This window comes from Carcharhinus amblyrhynchos, chromosome 7 (assembly GCF_965287045.1).
Source record: "Carcharhinus amblyrhynchos chromosome 7, sCarAmb.v2.hapA, whole genome shotgun sequence".
Lineage (NCBI taxonomy): Eukaryota > Metazoa > Chordata > Chondrichthyes > Carcharhiniformes > Carcharhinidae > Carcharhinus > Carcharhinus amblyrhynchos.
This window is the reverse complement of record NC_137330.1, coordinates 32,421,285-32,446,616: the sequence shown is the minus strand read 5'-3', so window position 1 is coordinate 32,446,616 and position 25,332 is coordinate 32,421,285.

The following is a 25,332-nucleotide window of genomic DNA, read 5'->3' as shown; positions in this document are numbered from 1 at the left end:
AGATGTCATGCAAAAGTTTGTATTATACTCCAGCATGGTACTGTGAAGTTGCTGTGTTGATGGAGCTGCTGTCCTTCAGATGTAGCATGCAATCATGTTCTGGAAATCCAGATGGGTATTTAAAATCTCATAATACTACTTAAAAAGAGTTAATGCAAACAGACTAACTTGCCCTTAATTTCTTGACTGACTGTAGAATCTGGAGAAATGCAAAATAGTTGGCACCGCAGCAAAAGATTCTGTTCTTCAAATGAATTTAACGTACATGAGTACTTTTGAGACATTTCACAGAGATATGATACGGTGTTATATAGGTTTTGTTGGTAATATTTGTCAAGGATGGACCTGTTACTTGAGAAGACTGCAAGTAAAGACCAGCTTAAAAGTATAAAAATAAACACTTTTCTCAAAAGCCTTTAAGATTGTATTTCAGTCAAATTAGGCATGTGCTGTCAGATGATGCAATGGCCACAACTGAACAGAGCTCAAAACCCTCAGGCACTTCTCACTTGCTGCCTGGTACTTGTGTATAATGCTGAACATTAAGTGAAAGGATACCTGCTTAAAGTTATGAAGCAGGAAACGGGCTTGGTGTCTTAGTACAAAACCGTTGCAGGTCCACAAATACTGGTGGGGCCATTGGGAAAACAAAAGGGATTTCAGATTTTTTTTACGTTAATAGTGTAATGTCAAACTAGGAATACTTGGATTGCACAGGACTTTGTATAGTGGTATTTTGAGCACTCATTGATTTTGGCCCACACACAGGGAGGGTGATCGTGAAGTCCTTGGAAAGAAACAATTATATGTTCAGCCAGAGACATTCAAAATTAGAACTTTACATGCTGTTAGACATGGATCATTCTTTCATATCTTTACCTATTAGACTCCCTCTGCTGGTACTTGTGTGTATGGTACCCTCAAGCTGCAAAATGTACTGATTCATTTTGTGCTCGACCATGTGGTTAATTCCTGGGAACCATACTTTACATTACATCCCTCCCCTTGTTAGTAAGTGAAAGGCAATGCATATATCAATGGTTTATTTCCAAAAGTGTAAACGACAAGCTTAAGCATAGATTAAACATTCAACTTCATCAATAATGCTACTGCATGTTCTAATGTTTGATTTAATTTAACAATGCAGGATGAGGTAGAAGATTTGTTCAGCAATTGAAAATAGTTGTGGATGTTTCCTCTTTTGATTAGGCTATCATCTGATGTCAGGTGTTTCATTCAAGTTACATTCTTCATCTGAGTAGTTGAATTTGGAATTGGATTCAATGCTCATGAATTGTCCTTTCAAAGCTTTGATACATTTTCCATGATGATTTGCTGAACAATGATCACTGAATCATTGATCCTTTTGTTACTGGTCACAACAAATGGCTGGATGTCAGAGGGATTGTTTGCTGTCCAACATGACCATCATGTTTCACAAGCACTTTTGACACTGGTTGCGTAACATGGCAAATACTGATTCATTTTGTGCTCTGCCATGTGGTTAATTCCTGGGAACCATACTTTTTCCATAAGTTGTGTCTTGGTTTTGACAATTCACTGGTGATCTTCTCAAGTGTTATTGCAGCAACATGTTCCCTCAATGACTGTAGAATTACAATACACTTGTTGCATAACATAAGATCAGATGTAGTTGTAATGCTGAGCTCACTTTGAATATTGTGAAGACCTTGTCATGCATCTGAATCTGTAGATGTTTCTTCGTTCACATCTTTCCAGTTTCATCATTCACTAGCCATCATACATTGTTGCAAGTTTAATCCAAGGTTACATTTTTTTGATTGATTGGTCATTTTTATGAGATCAAGCTTGTGTCTGTATACCGTGCAAGTGCCCCTGTTGCTAATTCTGAGATGGAGTGCCTCTTGTACATATCTATAACAGCCTCTCTTAAAATGCCGTCAGCAGAAAGTAGATAATACTTTGTAAAAGTCTCATACCTAAGAGCAAAGTTTACTATTCTCCACCATCAACATTGTCATTGTGAAGTTCTTGAGGAAAAAAAATCCATCAGAGACATTTAGAATTATAACACTGCACATGCTATGGATCCTCTTTCTACCAGACTCCCTCAGCTGGTATATGTGTGTATGATAGTCTCAAGTGGACAAAATGCACAATGCAATATTCAATGCACCACAGTGATATTGCAACTCTTGTAAGGTTTAGAGAATGGCAACAAAGATAATCACCAATCCTAGAGTTACTAGCCACGATGTTAGGCTGAAGGAATTATGCTTTCATTTCAATAACAAAATTCAAAGTTAGGGAACATTACATGAGATTATTATTTTTTATTTGATGAAGGGATTATGTCTATTTGGATCAATTATTTAAGCTAGATGGTGACTAAGGAACTAGGGAGTAGTTATTTGGTGCTACAGAACTTGAGTATTGCTGAAAAAGAGACATGTCAAAAGCTTCAACATGTCTCTATTTTTTCAGAAGTATTCCAAGAACTAGAGAATATTGAGTATAAAGAAATAACTTACATTTACATAATCCCCTACACATTCTCAGGATTTTCCAACACTTCATTGAAATAGAGGAATTAGGAGCAGAAGTCGACAAATTCAGCCCTTTGAGCCTGCCCCATCATTCATTCAGATCATGGCTGACCTCTCCCTGGTCTCAAATGCACCTTTGCACCTATTACCCATATCTCTCTTTCACTTTATTTAGTTGGAAATTTGTCTACCTCCTTCTTGAAAACATTCAGACTCCACCGCAGTATGGGGCAGCAAGTTCCACAAATTCACCACCCTCTGTGAGAAGTAGTTCCTCCTCATCTCAGTTTCAAATCTACTGTCTTTCAAGCTACACCTTTGTCCTCTTGTTCTAGATTGCCTCATAAGAGGAAACATTTTGTCTGCATTTACCTTGTCAATCCCTTTTAAAATTTTATAAATCTTGATCAGATCCCCTCTCATCCTTCTAAACTCCAGCAAGTACAAGCCCAAACTGTTTAATCTCTTCTCATACATCAACGCTTTCATCCCCAGAATCAATCTGGTGACGGAAGATTGGAAAACGGCTAATGTTACGCCGTTGTTTAAGAAGGGTGCCAGGCAAAAGGCGGGGAATTATAGGCCGGTTAGTTTAACGTCTGTGGTAGGTAAAATGTTAGAATCCGTCATTAAGCAGGAAATTGCGAGGCATCTTGAAGGGAATTGCTTGATAGGGCGGACGCGACACGGTTTCATTAAAGGGAAGTCGTGTCTGACAAATTTACTGGAGTTCTATGAGGATGTGTCTAGGGCAGTGGATAGAGGAGAGCCGGTGGATGTGGTCTTTCTGGATTTTCAGAAGGCGTTTGACAAGGTACCTCACAAGAGGTTATTGCAGAAGGTCAGGGGACATGGAGTTGGGGGTAGGGTGTTAGCGTGGATAGAGGATTGGTTGTCAAATAGGAGGCAGAGAGTGGGGGTCAATGGGTGCTATTCGGATTGGCGGTTGGTGACTAGTGGGGTGCCCCAGGGGTCGGTGCTGGGGCCTCAGCTATTTACCATTTATATAGATGATCTGGAGGAGGGAACCGAGTGCAGGGTGTCGAAATTTGCTGATGACACCAAGATTGGGGGAAAGGCAAATTGTGCGGAGGGTGTGGAGAGTCTGCAGAAGGATCTAGATAGGCTGGGCGAATGGGCCAGGAAATGGCAAATGGAATTTAATGTTGGCAAGTGTGAGGTGGTCCACTTTGGTAGGAAGAATGGTAGGAAGGACTATTACTTACGTGGCGAAAAACTGCAGCAGGCGACGGTGCAGAGGGACCTCGGGGTCCTTGTGCATGAGTCGCAAAAACCCAGCTTGCAGGTGCAGCAGGTGGTCAGGAAGGCGAATGGGATGCTGGCCTTCATAGCGAGGGGGATTGAATATAAAAGTAGGGAGGTCTTGCTGCAGCTGTATAGGGCATTGGTGAGGCCGCAGCTGGAGTACTGTGTGCAGTTTTGGGCGCCGCACCTGCGCAAGGATATTTTGGCCCTGGAGGGAGTGCAGAGGAGGTTTACTAGGCTGATACCAGAGTTGAGGGGGTTGAGCTATGAGGAGAGGCTGAATAAACTAGGCTTGTACTCGCTAGAGTTTAGAAGAATGAGGGGAGATCTCATTGAGACGTATAAGATGATGAATGGGATGGATAGGATAGAGGTGGAGAGACTCTTCCCGCTCAAAAAAGACAGTAGGACTAGGGGGCACAGCCTCAAGATAAAGGGGAGGCGGTTTAGAACGGAGTTGAGGAGGAACTTCTTCACTCAAAGGGTGGTGAATCTCTGGAATTCTCTGCCCGTTGAAGTGGTGGAGGCTGCCTCGCTAAATATTTTTAAGAAGCGGGTTGATGGGTTTTTGATAAGAGAGGGGATTAAGGGTTATGGGGAGAGGGCGGGAAAGTGGAACTGAGCCACAACAGATCAGCCATGATCTTATTGAATGGCGGGGCAGGCTCGAAGGGCTAGATGGCCTACTCCTGCTCCTATTTCTTATGTTCTTATGTTCTTATGTAACCCCACCCCCCAAACTGTCTCCACAGCCATTGAAGTTGTTTTCACATCGTCACTGATGTAATGTAGGGAAATAATAAAAGAATGACTTTGCATGTGATATGAAAGCAAAGTGTTGGGCTCGACAATAGGAGTTCAGCAGGAACAGGGTGCAAAGTAACTACAAGATGTTGGCAATTTTCCATCAGCTATCAAATTCCAGTAACTGGTGGGGTGGGCATTTTGGGAGAGTGCTAGGAGAGGTAAGGGAGGGTGAGTCCAAAACAAAAGAGGCTGTAAGTTTTTTGTGTGTCCCAGAGAACACTACAGTCATCTTTTAGAGCTCCTTGCCACCAGCTGCTGTCACCCAAGCAGCTTCCTCATTCAGGCCCTGGTTCACAACAGCTTCAAAATGCAATCAAACCTGAATCTACATACATTCAAGAGGGTTACACATGCTTTAGGTGGGGGTCCCAGCCTCTTGCATAACCCTGGTGGCGGGAAAGAGGCAGGTTCTAAGTAATTGACCAGCTAGCCTATTCAATTTTTATTGCTCAGCCACCTGATTTCCACTACTGGACGGCTAGGCAATGTTCAGTAATGTTCATTAACTGTATTACTTTCATCTATGCTTGGACCTGTGGATGTTCTTCTGCTCCAAAAAGACACATTTACTACCCATCCTACAGCAGAATTCATCTGTAAATGGCGGAAGTATTTGCTTCCTCCTTGTCGTCACAACAATGCCTGTGTATAAAGTCTGTATGTATACAAGATGATTTCCTGGCCTCATTGTTTGCAGACAGTGATCACAGATCATAAAATACCCCTTAGGAATTATATTTGCACTTCTGCCAAACCACATTATGGAAGGATTTGCATTAACATTACACCTTACACAACATCGAAATATCCCAAGGCGCTTTATAGACAATTAAGTACTCTTTCAATGTGCAGTTACTGGTATAATGTAGAAACTGCTGTCACCAATTTGTACCCAGCGAGGCCCGACAAATAGCAATGCGATAATGACTAGATAACTGTTCTGATAATGTTGTTTGAGGAATAAATATTGACCAAAATGCAAGAGAAAATTCCCATATTTCTCTTTGGAATGTTGGCATGGGATCTCTGAGTTTAATGTCCACTCAGAAGAACAGCACCCCCAACAATGCAACACTCAATCCTGCATTGCACATAGACTTTGTACTTAAGTCTCTGCAGTGGGACTTGGATTACAAAATGCTGTCTCAGTGTAAGAGTGCTACCATTTAAGACAAGGCTAAAACCTAAGTGTGAATAGAGCAAAATAGGAGCAGAGCTTCATAATCTGGTTTCTAATCTCAATTCAGTGCATGTCGGCTCTGCAGACAGTGTTTGACTGACTGCTTCTTACCATAGCGTGCATCTGGCCATCAAACAGCTCAGTGGCTGTCTGAGAGAAAACATTCAAATACAGATGAAAATGTGAGAAAATTTCAATGCTGCTGTAAAAGAATTTATTTCCTCATTTATGCCAGAAGAGAACCATTTGCATTCTGCCCTGTAAATGTCTGACCTCAATCGTAATTCTCTGTATAGAGCTGTAGCCTATAACATGACAGTTTCATGAGATAGAGACCAAAATAATTGAACACTACTGTTGCCATTCTGCATTAAACTTTATTGGATTAGCAAATGTCATTATTAATTATTGAATAATATATTGTTTGATTAAAATTTAAAGTCATATTATGAAAGATAGAAACAGAAATGTTTCTTGGTGGCATCATGTCTGTATTCTAAATTGGTACAATGTCAACAGTCTGGATGAGACATGACAAAAAAGAATTACTATTTCTGCATGTTAAATGATGTGTAGTTGCCGCATGCCAAGAAAGCATGTCTTAAGGTAACACTTTGGAATCCTGAGTTCCGTTTGAGAAATGGAGGAACAATGCATACTAATTCTGTCACTGGAGGTCATAGAGTCATAGAATCATAGAGGTTTGCAGCACGGAAACAGACCCTTCAGCCCAATTTGCCCATGCCATCCAGTTTTTACTGCTAGTATCAATTGCCCACATTTGGCCTATATCCCTCTATACCATCCTAGTAAATCGTTTCTGTACTCTTTCTAGTTTAATAATATATTTTCAATAATAGGGTGACCAGAGCTGCACACAATAGTCCGAGTTTGGCCTTATTAATGTTTGCACAACTTCAAAAAGACGTCCCAACTCCTGTATTCTTCTGCCCTTTATGTAATTGTGGAAGCTCTTTGATTCTCTTTTGCCTTAATGCCAAAGCAATCTCATGTCTCCTCTTTGCCCTCATGATTTGTCTCTTAACTCTACTTCGACAACCTCTAAGCTCTTCAAGGGATCCACTTGATCCCAGCTGCCTATGCATGTCATATGCCTCCTTCCTCTTTTTGACCAGGGTCTCAATATCCTGAGTCATCCAGTGTTTCCTGCTTCTACCAGCCTTGCCCTTCTCTCTAAAAAGAATGTGCTTAACCTGAACACTGGTTAACACACTTTTGAAAGCTTCCCTTTGCCTGTCAACAGACTCCCCCCATCAGCTTTTGAATGCTCCTGTCTAATGTCTAGTGTCACAATGGGTATTGTCCCTGCCTCTGAGCCAGAAGATCCGCATTTGAGTCCCACCCTAAGGAACTGATAGTCAAGGAAGGTGCATTCGTAATGCAGCCAGTCAGGTTGAGTGTCAACTTGCAAATCCTTCCAACACACCAACGGCTGGCAGTAAGTGTAGGAGAGTCTCCTGCTCAGCCATGATGGATGAGGAGTGGTGCCCCTCAAACTATAAGCCTCTCGCAACAGATTAGCAACCTTTTCCAGGAACAACCAGCTATGGAAACAGTCAAGAGTCTCTCTTAGTACACCCCTTGGTGCGGGAAGAGTATTGGAATTCTGCCACGTATCCTTATGATGCCTTTAAGCACTTCATCATTTCTAACTCGTTGGCTATGATATTGAAGACAAACAGAAATGACAGTTAACTGCATGAAATATATTTTTTAGAATATTTATGTTCTTGTAAGAATTCAGACTCCATTTTGAAAATGCACTCGGAGAACAAGTCAATAAATTTTAAAAAATCATCCTTTAAACGCCTTAGGAGATGTTCTCACATCTTTCTTTGATATGACTGCTTGAGAAAACCATTCCAGCAGTAATGAAGCAATATCAAACAAACCTAAAGATATGCATACAGCCTTCGGTCTCCCAACTCATCTATTACAGTGGCAAATCCCAACAGCATTGACAATACTACTGACTAATGCCTTAACTCGTCTGCAACAGGGAATCAAATTAGCTTTAGTCCTGATTATTTAAAGTCTCCAACTGACTTCAAGCACTGAGAATAACATTTCAGCTGGTCCAACTCTTTGAGTCTCATGTTACTATAAGCAAATGTTTCTATAAACAAATTTAGTTTTCATAATACTAGTATTCTCAAATGTGCTATGTAACTCTAACACACATCGATCAGAGGGCGTAACAATTCACAATCAAAAATATATCCTAATTTCAATGTGGACTAGTCTGAAAATAGATTTCATTTTTACTAGCTAGGAAAACCAAAACTAAGTCAAGTTTGATTGTTGCAATAGGTTAATTCAGCTGACGGTTACAAGGTTAAATCAATTCACATTACAAGCTATTAATGAATGAAACCAAATGTCATGCTTTTTACCAAGTGGAGACAAAAGCAAACTTTAAATTAGATTCAATTCATATTTTATTTGATCCACTCACAAATTTTTTGTTGTTTGTTTTTCAAATTAACAACGGTTTAGCTGATTTTTAAGGGAGTGGCGGGTTCATCAAATTCACTTTTCAATGTTTTAAAAAGTTCAAAAAATGGCGTAAATATGTTTTACTCATAGAAACTGTGGTGAATAACTTACGAATTAAACATGTAAACAAATAACATTGCATGAGTTGAACTGACATTAAACAAGACTGTACATTTTCTATGGGAGCTATTAGTCTTTGTGACTAGTAAAGATGTTTTTGACATAGGAGAATGACCCGTCAGGACTAATCCTTATGATGATATAAGTAGGATTCTCATCAGGACATCTTTGTGCTGGAATTTATTGTGTTGCCTCCATTCATGAGGTTAAGAATGAGCATCTATAAGAAAATCTAGGTCCCCTTGAAGATCTTTATTGGGCAGTTGCTTACATTTCCTGCTTGAATTTTCTGCAAGGAAACTTTCTGATGGATTTATTTGGATATGAACTTGAGGTATTTTATTAAACCATGGCTGTTAGTGTCCAGAATTAATGGTGTGAATTTATCATAGGCTCTGATCTGAGTAATGTGTTGCCCATATAAGGTGCAAAAAGCCTGTTAGACCAGGAAGTGAGAAAACTGGTGGAAAAATGTGAAAATTAAGAGTTACTTTAGCAAACTGTTCATTTTAAATTCTACAATTTTCACCCAACCATTTATTTGGGTTTTTTCAAAGTGGAGTAAAATAACAATGGGATGTATTGAACAAAATTTCAGCCCAGAAATTCAATGGTACATTGCCAATTTTGCAGTCATTAAATAATGACTAAGTCTTCAATATGGCAGACCAAAGTGTGTATTCATTCCAAACAGCGATTAAATGTGATGCACATTGTATTGTCTTAAGAAAATAAAAAGCTTTCAGGCTCTGTGCCTGAAACAGTTGTTTGGAGGTTTGCATGTGCAAATAGAGGGTCTAATAACAAAAGCATCTTGTATTTATACAGTACCTTTAATGAAGTAAAATGGGCCACATCACAGGAATGTTATCAAACAAAGTCTGACATCATGCCACATAAGGACACATTGTGGCAGGTGGTCAAATTGGCATTAAAGGAGCATCTTAAAAGAAAAGAGAGAGCTAGAGAGGCAGATAGGTTCAGGGAGATAATTCAGCTAATAAATCACTGAAACTTTAAAGTATAAAGCATCTAAAGGCATGATGGAGCAGTTAAAATCAGTAATGCAAGGAGGCCAGACTTGGAGGAGTGCAGATACCTCACAGAGTTGTAAGGCTGCAGGAGATTACAGATATAATGAGGGGTGAAGCCTCGGAGGGTTTTTATAAAGAAGGATGAGGATTTTAAGATTGAGATATTGTTGGACAGAGTAACAATGTAGGTTAGCGAGCACAGGCAAGGTGGGCAAATGGAACTCAGTGCAAATTAGGATAGGGGCTGTGGGTTTTGGCAAGTTCAAGTTTACAGAGGATGCACAGAGGCAGGGAGCATTGGAACTGTCAAGTTTCGAGATAATAAAGTCATGGATGAGGATTTCAACAGTGGACGAACTGACACAGGGACATCACAAAAGACAAAAAGTCAGCAGTCTTCATGATGAAGCAGATATATGCAGTCTTAAGCTCTTCTAATGGTCAAATGAGATGCCATGATTGGAAAGAGTTTGATTCAGTCTCTGATTCTGGCTAGGGAGAGGAATGGTATCAGTGGGGAATGGACTTTGTGGCAGGGACGGTAGCCAATGGCTTCAATTTTCCCAATATTTAGTTAAACAAAATTTCTGCTTAACCGGGACTGGATGTTGGGCAAACATTCTGACAATTTAGAGATCGTGGAAGGGTTGAGTGAAGTAATGTCAAGTTATAGCTGAATATGTTCAGCGTACATGTAGAACCTGAACTTTTGTTTTCAGATGGTGTCACCCATTTGATACCAATATTGACTTGCCCTGAGGCAAGCAACACATTCAAGAACATCGAGTCTACACGCAGCCGAACACGCAGGAAGATAGGTGCTACCTTTTTGACTGCTATGGGTTGCTGAGAGCCACCACTTCATGACCTCTGGACCCACTCCGCTCATATACTCAACCCATCCCTTGATCAGCACAGCATTACTTTTCTGATCGAGCTTTCCAAGCCACTTCCCCACCTAGCTGCTGTTCTTCAACGGTCGACTTTCTGTCCCAGCCAAATTTACATGAGTTCTGCTGCCTGTGAAAAGAGCAGCCTTCTCTTTGAGGCTTCTTGTCCAGCAAGCTGCCCACCCACATTCTCCAGTTTGACGACAATGAAGCACCAACCCCATTATCAGGCGCCCCACAGGCCTATCTGTTCAGGAACCAGGTCGTTCTCTGCTCCCAGTTGGCAATGGGCAAATGCCCAAGCCCTCAATTGTAAAATAATCCAATGTTTGTGTCAGAGTTAAGTAGAACAAATGGAGTTTAACACCACTGCTCAAAGTACAAAATCAGGATTACTGGCTAAATGTGAGAGAGAAATTATCCATGTTTGCATTCATCATTGATAATTAGTGAAATATTCAGCTCAACGTTTTGTGGCATTGAAGGAAAATAACTTTGAAGATTTTGGAAGTGGACAGATGCTTTTAAGTGTACCAAAATTCCAGATCAACTGTAATAAAGCACTGAAACTTTAAAGTATTGCAATTATCAGGGATTATGAAATTGGTATCCCTCTTCAGACCTTGTAAGGGCTGCTGTCTCCCAGTGTGATCCGTTGTCATTGATGAATGTGTAGTATTTGATGAAATGCACATTACATTGCAAATGAGACAGCCCATTACTCATAATGAGCTTATATCTTGAAATGGCAAGAAACAGGGCTGATATTATGGGTTGATACAAATGCATACATGCCCAACCCTGGCAGGTGTTGTGATGGTTGTGTCTGCACAGGATAAACAGCAGTGGCCTGTAGCCAAATGTCCGAGGGTGACCTCAGAGTCACAAATAAGGCTTTCATTCCTCTTTCACTTTGTTATCTTGTTAGCAAATGGATTTGGTACTTGGCATTCTATCAAGTTGAGCAGCTGAATCAGCTGACTTTGGTATATTTTACATTAAGTAGAAAGTATCAGAACAGTCTGAGTGCTCAACAGATTAAGTATTGTAATTGCTGAACAATACTTAATCTGTTGAGTACTCTTGACTGGTTCTCTTGGTTGCTAAATGTCACAAAGCAAGGGCCCTTTTTTATTCAATGAATCGTTAACAGAGAGACTTTTTAATGTTGCCTTTGTTATCTTTGTCTGCATTTTGTAATCTTTTGCATGCTTATTATGTCAAAGGTCATCCTTGTAGATGTTCTTTCATCAGCTAAAGTATTAACAGTCACTCAAAAGTGCAGAAGTGGGATTAACATTAGGCTGCTCAGGTATGGGTCGAGTCAGCTGAGGGAGGTAGCATTAAATGGGGCAGGAAAGCAAGAAACAAATAATAGTAACATCAGCAATTTTTGAGTGTTAATATAAGATGTCAGTCTTGGCTTTGTGGAAGCACTCTGTCTCTGAGTCAGGATGCCTTAGGCAAGAATTAAGGGCTACTTAACCAGGTCAGGGAGATGAAGTTTAAACACAAATCAACAATTAAATTGTGGGAGAAACTAGAGGGGCTGAATGGCTTTTTGTGTGGGTTCCAGTTCCACTCCAAAAGCTTAAGTATGTAATCTAGGCTGACAGGTCAGGACAGTAATGAGAGAGTTCTTGTTCTTGGGGCAAAATGTTTAGCTGGGTTCTCTTTTGCCCTCACAAATGGACATAAAAGATCTTGGTATTGTAGTGTAGCAGTTATCACTGAATTGGTAATCTAGTGAATGTGAGTTCGAGTTGGAACTCAGTTTTAAAAAGAAATCTGGAAATAAGAAGCTGGTATCATGCTCAGAAAAATAAACAATTAGTTCACTCTTGTTCTTTAAGAAAAGAAATCTGGCACCCATGGCCAAACTACACAAACAAGCTGTATTCCTAATATCAAACTCCCAAAATAAGCACAAACAACTGAATTTGGTCACAGAGTCATAGAAGTATACAGCTTGGAAACAGGCTCTTCAGCCCAACTTGTCCATGCCACCCAGTTTTTATCACTAAGCTAGTCCCAATTGCCTGCATTTGGCCCATATCCTTCTCTGCCCATCTTACCTATGTAACTGTCTAAATATCTTTTAAAAGACAAAATTGTACCCGGCTCTACTACTGCCATTGGCAGCTCATTCCAGACATCCACCACCCTCTGCATGAAAAAATTGCCTGTCTGGACCCTTCGGCCTTTCTCCCCTCTCACTTTAAACCTATGCCCTATAGTTTTAGAATCTCCCAACTTTGAGAAAAAATGTTGACTATCTATGCCCGTTTGCTATCTATGCTGATCTATGCCCCTCATTAGTTTATAGATCTCTGTAAGATCACCCCTAAGCCTCCTACACTCCAGGGAAAAAGTCCGAGTCTATCCAACCTCTCCTTATAACTCAAACCATCAAGTCCTGGCAGCATCCTTGTCAATCTTTTCTGCACTCTTTCTAGTTTAATAATATCCTTTCTATAATAGGATGACCAGAACTGTACACAGTATTCTATACTTCTCCCCAACACCCTACCATTAACTGAGTAAGTCCTGCACTGGCTCAATGTACCAAAATGCATCACCTCACATCAGTCTAAATTAAACTCCATCTGCCATTCATCAGCCTACTGGCCCAACTGATCAAGATCCCATTGCAATCCTGCATAACCTTCTTCACTGTCCAATACACCATTGATCTTGGTGTCATCTTAAAAGTTACTAAACATGTCTCCTAAATTCTCAACCAAATCGTTAATATAAATGACAAATAACAGTGGACCCAGCACCAATCCCTGGTCATGGCTCGAGATTTCCAGAAAAACAGTGGAAATGAATAGGGATGGTCTCAAAGCATCCTTGGAGAGGTCAAACATACCCACCAATGCATAGAACTCCCTGGCTTTTAAGCTGCCACAATAGAGAAGGTTCATTTGAGAATGCACCAAACACATCAACAGATTTAATCAGGAACAAACAGAGGAGGAATCAAAGTAGGAGAGGGCACACAAACCTTCCAACAACTCACCTAGAATCATAGAATCCCTACAATACAGAAGGGGGCTATTCAGTCCAACAAGTCTGCACCTATTCTCCAACGTGGCATGTTACCCAGGCCCATCCCCGTAACCCCATGCATTTATCCCACTAGTCCCCCTAAACTACATATCTTGGGACATTAAGGGGCAATTTAGCATGGCCAATCCACCTAACCTGCACATCTTTGGACTACAGAGGAAACTGGAGCACCCGAAAGAAACTCACGCAGACTCAGGGACAGTATGCAAACTCTATCTGACTCTTCAAGTGCCACTGGCCAGTCATGTGGCAAAGTCATTAGATCGCATGTTGGGCATATTAGCCACCTCAGAACCCATCAAACCAAAGTGGAAGCAAAAACAGAAAATGCTGGAAAATCTCAGCAGGTCTGACGGTACCTGCGGGGAGAGAATGGAGCCAACATTTTGAGTCTGGATGACTCTTCGTCAGAGTTGGAAGCAAGTGATCCGTGATGCTAAGAGACTGCTTAAGACAAAGTCACTCACTGTTGATAACTTCCATTCTCCAAAGGGGCATATCACAGTGGAAAGCCATTGTTTAATCTGAACAGTCAGGCTCTAGCTGCCACAGTTATTCTTAAATCATGTCCACCAGCATAATCAAAAGGCAATATGGGTTTCTCTGATTTGTGGGTTTTTGCTGTAGGGTTCTGGTCTGCCTTTAACTCTAGTTCCTGTTTCCCATAAGAAGTCCAAGCACTTCTCATTCAGAGGTGTGCATTAACTCTCCAACATCTAGCTAAATGAAAGCAGAAGCATGTGGCTGAACGGGATATTGTATCTGCCATTTGCAATGTAACCATCAAAGCAAATTTCACTTGAACACAATTCTCTCTGGAAAAATAAGCCATTCTCACTGTTCCTTTCATTCACTGAGTTACTTGTTTGAGATCAGCTTTCTTCCTTAGGCAAACCTGAAACTGCATAAGCCAGACTGTTGCTAACAAACCTGGCCGACTACTTGTCTCCCTTCTCCTATAGTCTCTGTTTTCAGTTCATGGTAAAGTAATAGGAATAAAAAATGGTACTATTCAGCTTTTGTGCCTGTTCAATCAGATCACGGTTAATTTGTACATTGGCTGTAGTGACACTGACTTCTTCCAATAATTTGCTAGCAGACCTTGTCCTTAAAGTATTTCACAGAAAACTACTTCAACTGTTCTCAATTAAAATTGTGGCCCTCCTAGCTACTGGGCCTAAGACCCAACAACTGATCCTCATTGTATCAGTTTGACATGAATAGTGAGTGATCTTGACAATCCACACATGCCCCATTTAACTTTAACGTGCCTCTTCAATGTTGCAACCTGTGTTTTTTATAAAACCCATGCAAATGGCCCACTTTATAAAGACAATTCAATCTGTAACCAAATTCCATGGCATCAGTTTCTCACTAGGTGAGTTAGGCTAAAATTATCTCAATGTCATTGCAACATCTTTCCTAAAGATCTGACAATTTCTTCCTGAGGAGATTGGGTAACAATTGGTAACACTGTGCCCACTGAAAATTCTGTGTGGCTCCTATAAGTAAATTTGCAAATGCTGTTTTTAGACAGACTGACCAAATCCTTAATGAAAGATTAATCTGTAAGACTATCTCCCAGTTAGGCGCAGCCTGCTCAGGGTTTATCAGCAGCATTCTTCTTGGCCACCCACAAGGTGTAGGTGGTTTGAATGATTTAAGGAGAAATGCTGTGGGTTGAGGAGGAGCAGGACTGCTCCCCTAGGCACCATGATCAGCATTCAGCCTACCACAACTTCCTGCAACTCCTCTCCCGACTCCGCAAATCATATCTGAAGGCTGCTATCTGTGAGGTAGTTGACCCAATTTTATAGAATCCCTACAGTGCAGAAGGAACCCATTTGGCCCATTGATCCTGCCAGTAACAATCCCACCCAGGTCCTATCCCCATAACCCCACATATTTACCCTGTTATTTCTCTTGTTACTATGGGGCAATTTAGCATGGCCAATCCACCTAATCCACACATCTTCGGAGTATGGGAGAAACCAGAGCACCCAAAGGAAATCCATGCAGACATGCATAGAATGTGCAAACTCCACACAGATAGTCATCCAAGGCTGGAATTGAACCTGAAGTCCCTGACGCTGTGAGGCAGCAATGTTAACCACTGTGCCATTGTGCCACCCCAGTGAAGTGCATTGCTTCTGGAAGCACAATCAGCCCTGCTAACTCTGCCCAGTTACTCCGGCGTGGCCTGGGGACAATTTCCATTGATTATCAGGCCTCTTGCAGTGTTCAGTCTGGGCCTGAAAACAAGATATATCCCACTGGCTCTTTTTTTAAAAAAAATCTGTTTCATTCAACAGAAAATTATTTTCATGTTTTGTTCATTAGTGCTCAGGAGATTCACCCAATTTTAAACTAATTTTGAAATGGTGAATTTATTCCTATGTATAGAGCTAGGCTGGGTGCAAATGGAAATCTGAAATGAAGACAATTGGATAGCCTTTCATAAATGGTTCCTGCTATCTTTTTGGTCCTTTTAAATTGTTCCACTCAAGTAACTAGAGACGTCCTATTTTTAACTGCAATCATTACTTTTCATTGTGCTATTGTTATTGGGTATCAGTGATTCAACCACTTTACTGGCAATGAAGTAATTTTTAATGATGAATAAATGACTACAATGATGACAGGCTTGTAAACACAGGTTGGCATTTAAACTCAATTTCAGGAAAGCGGGAATCATGTTTTCTTTCATCGTTGAGGATTTTCAAAATGAATTTGAAATTGTAATTAATTCTAATTGAGGAGATCTGGAGTGATTTGCAGAGCTTTTGTTTGTTGGCTGATTCAGTTATTCACTATTACGTACATCTGCCCCTTTAAGAAAATAAAGTCTCGAGTTTCAGAGAAAACAAACGCCTTGATTTCACTCCCCATCCCCCACCCCACTTACACCTAATCACCTGAACTGAACCTAGATTGAGCAATTTGAATAACCTAAACATACCTCTGGCACAGGCCTCCATCCTCATGACTCTTCTTGGCTATGGAAACCTTTTTATAATTTCATTTCTTTGGAGGTGTTGCCCCCCTGACCCTACAAAAATATGCTGCAGTCTGCAGATGACCCAGATTCAACCTCCACCACCTACAAACCTCATCTCCTCAGACCTATCTGCAGGCCAGTTTGCCATCACAGATGGCAGGAGATCTAGAGGCCCTATAAATTGTTTAATGTATATATTGGATCTATACAGAGATGACATTTGTTTCTCTATGTATAACATGTTTTATTCAAAGTGCTTTACAATGTCTATGCGATGCCATAGCTCAACCTTTCAGCTATTTCTACAGTTTTATTTACTCCTCTGAATGCACATCCAGGCTTAATCAATCAAGAACAGTGAGCATCAATAGTATACAGACTCACATCATTAAATACAGAGCAATTGAAAACTTCATATTTCTGCTCTTGTAAAAATATTTTGTATTTTAAATTAAACCACACATATGTACAATGAATCATTACGTGGAGCTCACCTTGATCATTTTCTCTAATAGTAGAGATGGAGCGGAATTCTTCTAAGGCCCTGCTAGCGGGTTAAATTGTGGGCAGTTAGAGGGGGCTGGAAATTAGTGGGAGGATCAAAAATAGTTTTTATGTCAGTGTGAATTTACAATGGGATATCCCCTGGTACCTGCCGAGGCAAATTGAGAAATTCATTGGAGGAGGCGTGAACCTCATTTGCATCCTATTAATAGGATGCAGATGAAGGCCCAAACACCCACACTCAATTCTCCACAATACCTGTGGGAAAACACATCAGTGCAAAACACATGGCTTGTAAATGTCAGGACTCACCTAAACAATACCTGGGGCTGCCTCCAGATTTCAGGCTGAAGTCTGACAGCAATCCTGGACCCCAAAACACTACAGAAAAGTGGATAAGAGAATCCAAAGAGCTTCTACAAATACATAAATGGCAAAAGAGTAACAAAGGAGAGAGTAGGGCCTCTTAAGGGTCAACAAGGTCATCTACGTGCGGATCCACAAGAGATGGGTGAGATCCTAAATGAATATTTCTCATCAGTATTTAAATATGAAATAAATATTTAAAATATTTAAATATTAAGTATTCCAAGTGTGGCCTTATCAATGTCTTGTACAACTTTAACAAGATGTCCCAATTCCTGTATTCAGTATTCTGACCGATGAAACCAAGCATGTTGAATGCCTTCTTCACCACTCTGTCTACCTGTGACTCCACTTTCAAGGAGCTATGCACATATACCCCTAGATCTCATAAATACATCTACAAATATATAAATTTATATATATATAAATATATACATTTATAAATATATAAAAATAAATAAATAAGTATTTAAATGAAATATCAGTGTGCCTCAGGGATCAGTGCTGGGCCCACTGTTATTTGTCATTTATATTAATGATTTGGATGAGAATATAGGAGGCATGGTTAGTAAGTTTGCAGATGACACCAAGATTGGTGGCATAGTGGACAGTGAAGAAAGTTATCTCCAGTTGCAACAGGATGTTTAATCAACTGGGCCAGTGGGCTGACGAATAGCAGATGGAGTTTAATTTAGACAAATACGAGGTGATGTATTTTGGTAGATTGAACCAGGGAAGGACTTCCTCAGTTAATGATAGGGCGCTGGGGAGAGTTACAGAACAAAGAGATCTAGGGGTATATGTGCATAGCTCCTTGAAAGTGGAGTCACAGGTAAACAGAGTGGTGAAGAAGGCATTCAACGTGCTTGGTTTCATCGGTCAGAATACTGAATACAGGAATTGGGACATCTTGTTAAAGTTGTACAAGACACTGATAAGGCCACACTTGGAATACTGTATGCAGTCACCCTATTATAGAAAGGATAAAATGTAGGTAAAATGTTAGAATCCGTGGTCAAGGAGAAAATAGCGAGGCATCTTGAGGAGAATTGTTTGATAGAGCAGACGCAGCACAGTTTCGTTAAGGGGAAGTCGTGTCTGACAAATTTATTGGAGTTCTATGAGGACGTGTCTAGGGCGGTGGATAGAGGAGAGTCGGTGGATGTGGTGTTTCTTGATTTTCAGAAGGCATTTGACAAGGTGCCTCACAAGAGGTTATTACAGAAGGTCGGGGGCATGGAGTTGGGGGTAGGGTGTTAGCGTGGATAGAGGATTGGCTGTCAAATAGGAGGCAGAGAGTGGGGGTCAATGGGTGCTATTCGGATTGGCGGTTGGTGACTAGTGGAGTGCCCCAGGGGTCGGTGCTGGGGCCTCAGCTATTTACCATTTATATAGATGATCTGGGGGAGGGAACTGAGTGTATGGTGTCGAAATTTGCTGATGACACCAAGATTGGTGGAACAGCAAATTGTGCGGAGGGTGTGGAAAGTCTGCAGAAGGATCTAGATAGGCTGGGCGAATGGGCCAGGAACGGGCAAATGGAATTTAATGTTAGCAACTGTGAGGTTGTCCACTTTGGTAGGAATAATAGTAGGAAGAACTATTACTTACATGGCGAAAAACTGCAGCATGTGACGGTGTAGAGGGACCTCGGGGTCCTTGTGCATGAGTCGCAAAAACCCAGCCTGTAGGTGCAGCAGGTGGTCAGGAAGGCAAATGGGATGCTGGCCTTCATAGCAAGGGGGATTGAATATAAAAGTGGGGAGGTCTTGCTGCAGCTGTATAGGGCACTGGTGAGGCCTCAGCTGGAGTACTGTGTGCAGTTTTGGTCGCTGCACTTACGCAAGGATATTTTGGCCTTGGAGGGAGTGCAGAGGAGGTTTACTAGGCTGATACTGGAGTTGAGGGGGTTGAACTATGAGGAGAGGCTGAATAAACTAGGCTTGTACTCGTTAGAGTTTAGAAGAATGAGGGGAGATCTCATTGAGACATATAAGATGATGAATGGGATGGATAGGATCGAGGTGGAGAGGCTCTTCCTGCTCAGAAAGGACAGTAGGACTAGGGGGCACAGCCTCAAGATAAAGGGGGGGGCGGTTTAGAACAGAGTTGAGGAGGAACTTCTTCACTCAGAGGGTGGTGAATCTCTGGAATTCTCTGCCCGTTGAAGTGGTGGAGGCTGCCTTGGTAAATATATTTAAGACGCGGGTTGATAGGTTTTTGATAGGCAAGGGGATTAAGGGTTATGGGGAGAGGGCGGGAATGTGGAACTGAGACACGACAGATCAGCCATGATCTTATTGAATGGCGGAGCAGGCTCGAGGATCTAGATGGCCTACTCCTGCTCCTATTTCTTATGTTCTTAGGATATTATTAAACCAGAAAAAGTACAGAAAAGATTTACTAGGATGGTACTGGACTTGATGGTTTGGGTTATAAGGAGAGGCTGGATAGACTGGGACTTTTTTCTCTGGAGCGTAGGAGGCTGAGGGGTAATCTTATAGAGGTCTACAGAATAATAAGGGGCAATATCAGCTAGATAATCAATATCTTTTTCCAAAAGTAGGGGAGTCTAAAACTAGAGGGCATAGCTTTAAGGTGAAAGGAGCAATTTTTTCACACAGAGGCTAGTAAGTGTCTGGAACAAGCTGCCAGAGGTAGTAATAGAAGCAAGTGCAATGTTGTCTTTTAAAAAGCATTTAGGTAGTTACATAGGTAAGATGGCTATAGACAGATCTGGCCAAATGCAGGCAATTGGGATTAGGTTTAAAAAAGGGTGGCATGGACAAGTTGGGCTGAAGGGCCTGTTTCCATGCTGTAAACCTCTGTGACTCTAAGAGGGACACCTACAGATCCAGATTCAGTGTCCTAAATGGGATTCATCTTTCAGCCTCAGAATGTTCTTGGAGATCCACTTTCATTTCCAGAGACCCAGCTTCTTTTTTTAATAGTCTTTGATGAAAGAGTGATGTTTTCAAAATAGCACCTTGGTAGAATGGCTGATGGACTACCAGGCCCACCCCACCACAGAATACAAAAAGCCCATGATTAACAAGGTGAGGGTCAGAAGACGCAGTGTGTTCTCTCGCTGGTCTCCACAGCAGGAAACATTCCATGTTCGTGCCCCACCATGGGACTTAGTCCACTGATGGAAGAATTCCACCCAGAATCTTTGAGATCTGAAGGTGACTGCTGATACTGCCGAGAGCTAAGAGTTTAAAATTATGGTTTGGTTGAACAGCACGATCAATATTATAAAGTTTTATTTATTTTTTAGTGTCACAAGTAGGCTTACGTTAACACTACAATGAAGTCACTGTGAAAATCCTCTAGTCATCACACTCCAGCGCCTGTTCACATACACTGAGGGAGAATTTAGCATGGCCAATGCACCTAACCAGCACGTCTTTTGGACAGTGGGAGGAAACCAGAGCATCCGAAGGATACCCACGCAGACACGGGGTGAACATGCAGACTCTGCACAGACAATGACCCAAGCCAGGAATTGAACCCAAATCCCTGGCACTGTGAGGCATCAATGCTAACCACTGTGCCATTGAGTCGCTCTCCACCCCCACCTTATCAAAAAAGAAAAAAGAAAATGTATCTTCATTATCGCGTCCTCAAAATACCTTGGTCTGCTCAATATCAAGTGTCTCAGGTTCCAAATTGTGTTGATCTCCAGCAAGCAAGCATTGGCACCAAGCAGCCACTTAATCTGCTTTGGTCCAGATGGATTTTTTCTTAATTTACAGGACATGGGTGTCAATGGCTGGATCAACACTTATTGCCCATTCCTAGTTGTCCTTCAGGAGGTGGTAGTGAGCTGCCTTCTTGAACCGCTACAGTCCCTGATGTGTAGGTACATCTACAGTGCTGTTGGGGAGGGAGTTCCAGGATCTTGACCCAAAGACACTGAAGAAACAGTGATATATTTCCAAGTCAGGATGGTGAGTGTCTTGGAGAGAAACTTGGTTGTGTTGGTGTTCACAGGTATCTGCTGCTCCTATCCTTCTAGGCATAATGTTTGTGAGTGTGGAAGTGCTGACTAAGGAACCTTGATAAATTATTGCAGTGTATCTTGTAGATGGTACACATAGCTATCACATCCAAGACTCTGGATGGATTTCTTCCATCTGTGGACTAAGTTCCATGGTGGGGGCAGGAACATGAAATGTTTCCTGCTGTGGGGGCCAGCGAGAGAATACACTGCGTCTTTTGACCCTCACCTCACCTTATTAATCATGCAAGTGGTTTTTTTTGTGTTGTATTCTGTGGTGGGACAGGCCTGATGATTTATTTTGCTTTCGCTCTAACATTCTTATTGGATATCTTAAGAGTGATAGTTTAAAAACGGTCAGTGGCATGCAAAAGTTATGACAAATCAAAAATTCAGCTGGTGTCTTTCCAGTTAGCGCGTATGGAGTTGATCGATATGTGCGAAGTAGAATATGAATGGATTGTTTAGATGTTTTCCCCTCCAACATACTAGCTCCCAGACTGCCCTTTATCACCCTGTTGAATTGTTCACACCACCATTCGGTTGTGAGCTTTAGTGGGTTATCAGATAGTGATGGATTCAGTAATTTGCTAGAAACTCTGTGAACTGACTGGAAATAAACTCCTGCTCAGTGTCTGTCTATCACTGTCTGCAGCAATACATTCTGGCACACCCCGTCTTGCAAACAAATGGTCTAAAATATCAGTGACTGAAGTGATGGTTATGGAATTTATTGTAGCGATTTCTGACCATTTCCTATGTAGGTCCTGAACATCTTTGCTTATTGATTCTTTGGGACTGCTTGGCTTTCTCTAAAATATGAATTGGGAGTTGTTGCCATAGTTTTATTGGCCATGGGGTTGTTTGTGAAAATATTAAACAAAATATTTTTGAATTTTCTGACTGGCAACCCTAATTATTTTTAAAGATGAAAACCTTATTCCAGTGACTTGGGATAATAGTTAAAAGTGGCTGCACATTTGCAGCATTGTATCTTCTATGTTCCAGCGCTATTGAAATGGGGACAAGTTGATTGCAATGCTGCATCATGAATTATTGCCTTGAAAGAGATGAAGGGGGGTGATCGCATTAGCAGAACTGCCTGTCAATCACTTGGATAATGGGACACTATCTGAGGGAGGGATTCCCAAACATGATCTAATCAAGATAACTGGAATACAATAACCATGAACATATTTGGGCTGTTGGAGCGAGAAAGTCATGTAAGAAGCCAACCCTTTGTGTGTTGGAGCACCACAGCAGGACAAACAACTGAGATACTAAAGAAACATAACTCTGAGTGGATTCCTTCCTTGCCCCTCCAATAATACTCACCCCCCCAACTGCACCCCTCTCTCTCTCAAATCAGTTAGCATATTTTGAAGCCATTCTGCTGACTTTTGCTACCTAAATGTTGCAGAGATTTGAAAAAGAGCCCAACTCAGTGCTGCACAATCACTCCCAACACCACACCCCCTTCCCACAGCAGAAGGTGTAACATCTGCCGCTTGTAATAATAAGCTTTGAATTAAATATAGACATATTGAACTATTAAATAAGACAGATTTTTGTACGGGCCATACAAGCCAACAATGGCTGAGAATGTAACTCAGTGACTGTCTGGAAAGTTCCTGTGTGGATTATGTTCAGTCCTGAGAGACAATGGAATGTCATACACTTTATCAGGCAGAACATTTTAAATGATGAAACAGACTGAATTGCAATCTCCTGTGGAGATAATGAAAGCTGACTATTATCTCAGCAGGAATCATATTCTTTCATTAAAACCCAGATCTGTCTGTAGTTTTCCCCTTCTAGGAATACACAAGAAAAGGGATCAAAAAGCAACTGCAATTCTAGTCCTGGTGTACTAGTCTGTTGTTCTTGTTCCAATGCGCTAGTGTGTGCTGTGGCGGTCACAACTAAAGAATATCCTAGGTACCTCTGCTCTGACAGGTAAAAAGTCTTGCTCCCTCTCTGATTGTTAGAAGCAAGTCAAGTCAGCAAAGCCATAACCAAAAACGAAGCAGGGCAACTCTTTTCAGCTAACCTTTAGAACCAAAGAATCTCCAAACCAGCTGCTCAACTGCCAAAGTCAATGCAACTAAAATCACAGATCTTAATGGCTGTAACATTTAATATCTACTCCTCAGACAAGTCAAAGACAGATCTGTATACAGTTTTTACATTTAGTTTTGGACTCACTTTTAATCACATCCACCTCATTTCTCTTCTTTAAAAAAAAGTAAGAAATTCTTGACCTCCAGCCAATCAATATGAGTGAAAATTGAATCTCCCGTAGTTAACCCAGGGTGAGCTTGTTTGGGATTGTGCCAGAGGAATGTGTAATGTCTGGCCATAGAGTTAATGTTTGGACTGCACCAGATGAATGGTTTATGACTCAATCATAACAGCAATGTTTTAACATGACACTGAAAGATTCCACAACTGTCGACTCATATTTTATTGAAATCTGATGCTATTGTGTGGATTCTGAAGACTCCTATGTATCCATTTCTTTGCTGGTCTCTTTATGGCTACAGTACATCCTCAGTTTGGGAGCCATAGAGAAGAAAAGCACAAAGAAGTGCTTTATACAGAATGTCTGTTAATGATGGACATATAAACATCCCAGTTATTTTAGTGAGCCGTGGACAGAGAGAGCTGATTTTAAACAATGTTGCAGTAAGGGGTTATTGCATCTGATGCATGATACTGTGTGAAATCTCCTCGATGGTTTATTTGAAATGTGCTATTGCTGACTGTGCAATATACTGTCATTTACACATATTTTATCTCGCTATAAAATAAATGAAGTTCTTTTTAACGTTATAATTATAGATCGCGTCATTTCTCTAAGCATTTGATTTCTGAGTTAAAATAAAGTATCAAAAAGAATAGATACGGGTAGCATTCATTGTAATTTATCATCCAGAAGAGGGGCACATTTCAGAGAAAGCACAGACAATATTGAGCAACAGTCACAATTCAGATCACTGCAATTTAACCTTGTGGAAATATTTCAATCCTCTTGCGTTGACCAATTCCGGCAAGCACATGCATTGCTTGAACTTCAGTCAGAAATAACAAAGTATTGTATTAGTGACAGCACAGTAGCACAGTGGTTTGCAGTTTTGCCTCACAACTCCAGGGACCCAGGTTTGAGTCCCGGTTTGGGTCATTTTGTGGAGTTTGCACATTCTCTCTGTGTCTGGGTGTTCATTTCCTCTGGGTGCTCTGGTTTCCTACCACAGTCCAAAGATGTGCGGGTAAAGTGGATTGGCCATACTAAATTAGTGTTAGCAGAACTAGCTAAGGTAAATGTATGGGGTTATGGGGATAAGACATGGGTGGGTTTGTAGTCAGTGTAGATTCAACAGGTCAAATGGCTCTCTTCTGTACTGTAGGATTTTAGTGACTATTTTCACCAGTGTTTCACACATGCATCATTGTAAATACTAAACCCTGTTTTTGGTATTGGTATAACGTAAGAACATAAGAAATAAGAGCAGGAGTAGGCCATCTAGCCCCTTGAGCCTGCCCCGCCATTCAATAAGATCATGGCTGACCTGAAGTGGCTCAGTTCCACTTTCCCGCTTTCTCCCCATAACCCTTAATCCCCTTGCCTACCAAAAACCTATCAACCTGCGTCTTAAATATATTTAGCGAGGTAACCTCCACCACTTCAACTCGCAGAGAATTCCAGAGATTCACCACCCTTTGAGTGGAGAAGTTCCTCCTCAACTCCGTTCTAAACTGCTCCCCCCTTATCTTGAGGCTGTGCCCTCTAGCCCTACTGTCCTTTCTGAGCGGGAAGAACCTCTCAACCTCTACCCTATCCATCCCCTTCATCATCTTTTACGTCTCAATGACATCCCCCCTCATCCTTCTAAACTCCAACAAGTACAAGTCCAGTCTATTCAGCCTCTCTTCATAGTTCAACCCCCTCAACTCCGGTATCAGCCTAGTGAACCTCCTCTGCACTCCCTCCAAGGCCAAAATATCCTTGCGCAAGTGCGGCGACCAAAACTGCACACAGTACTCCAGCTG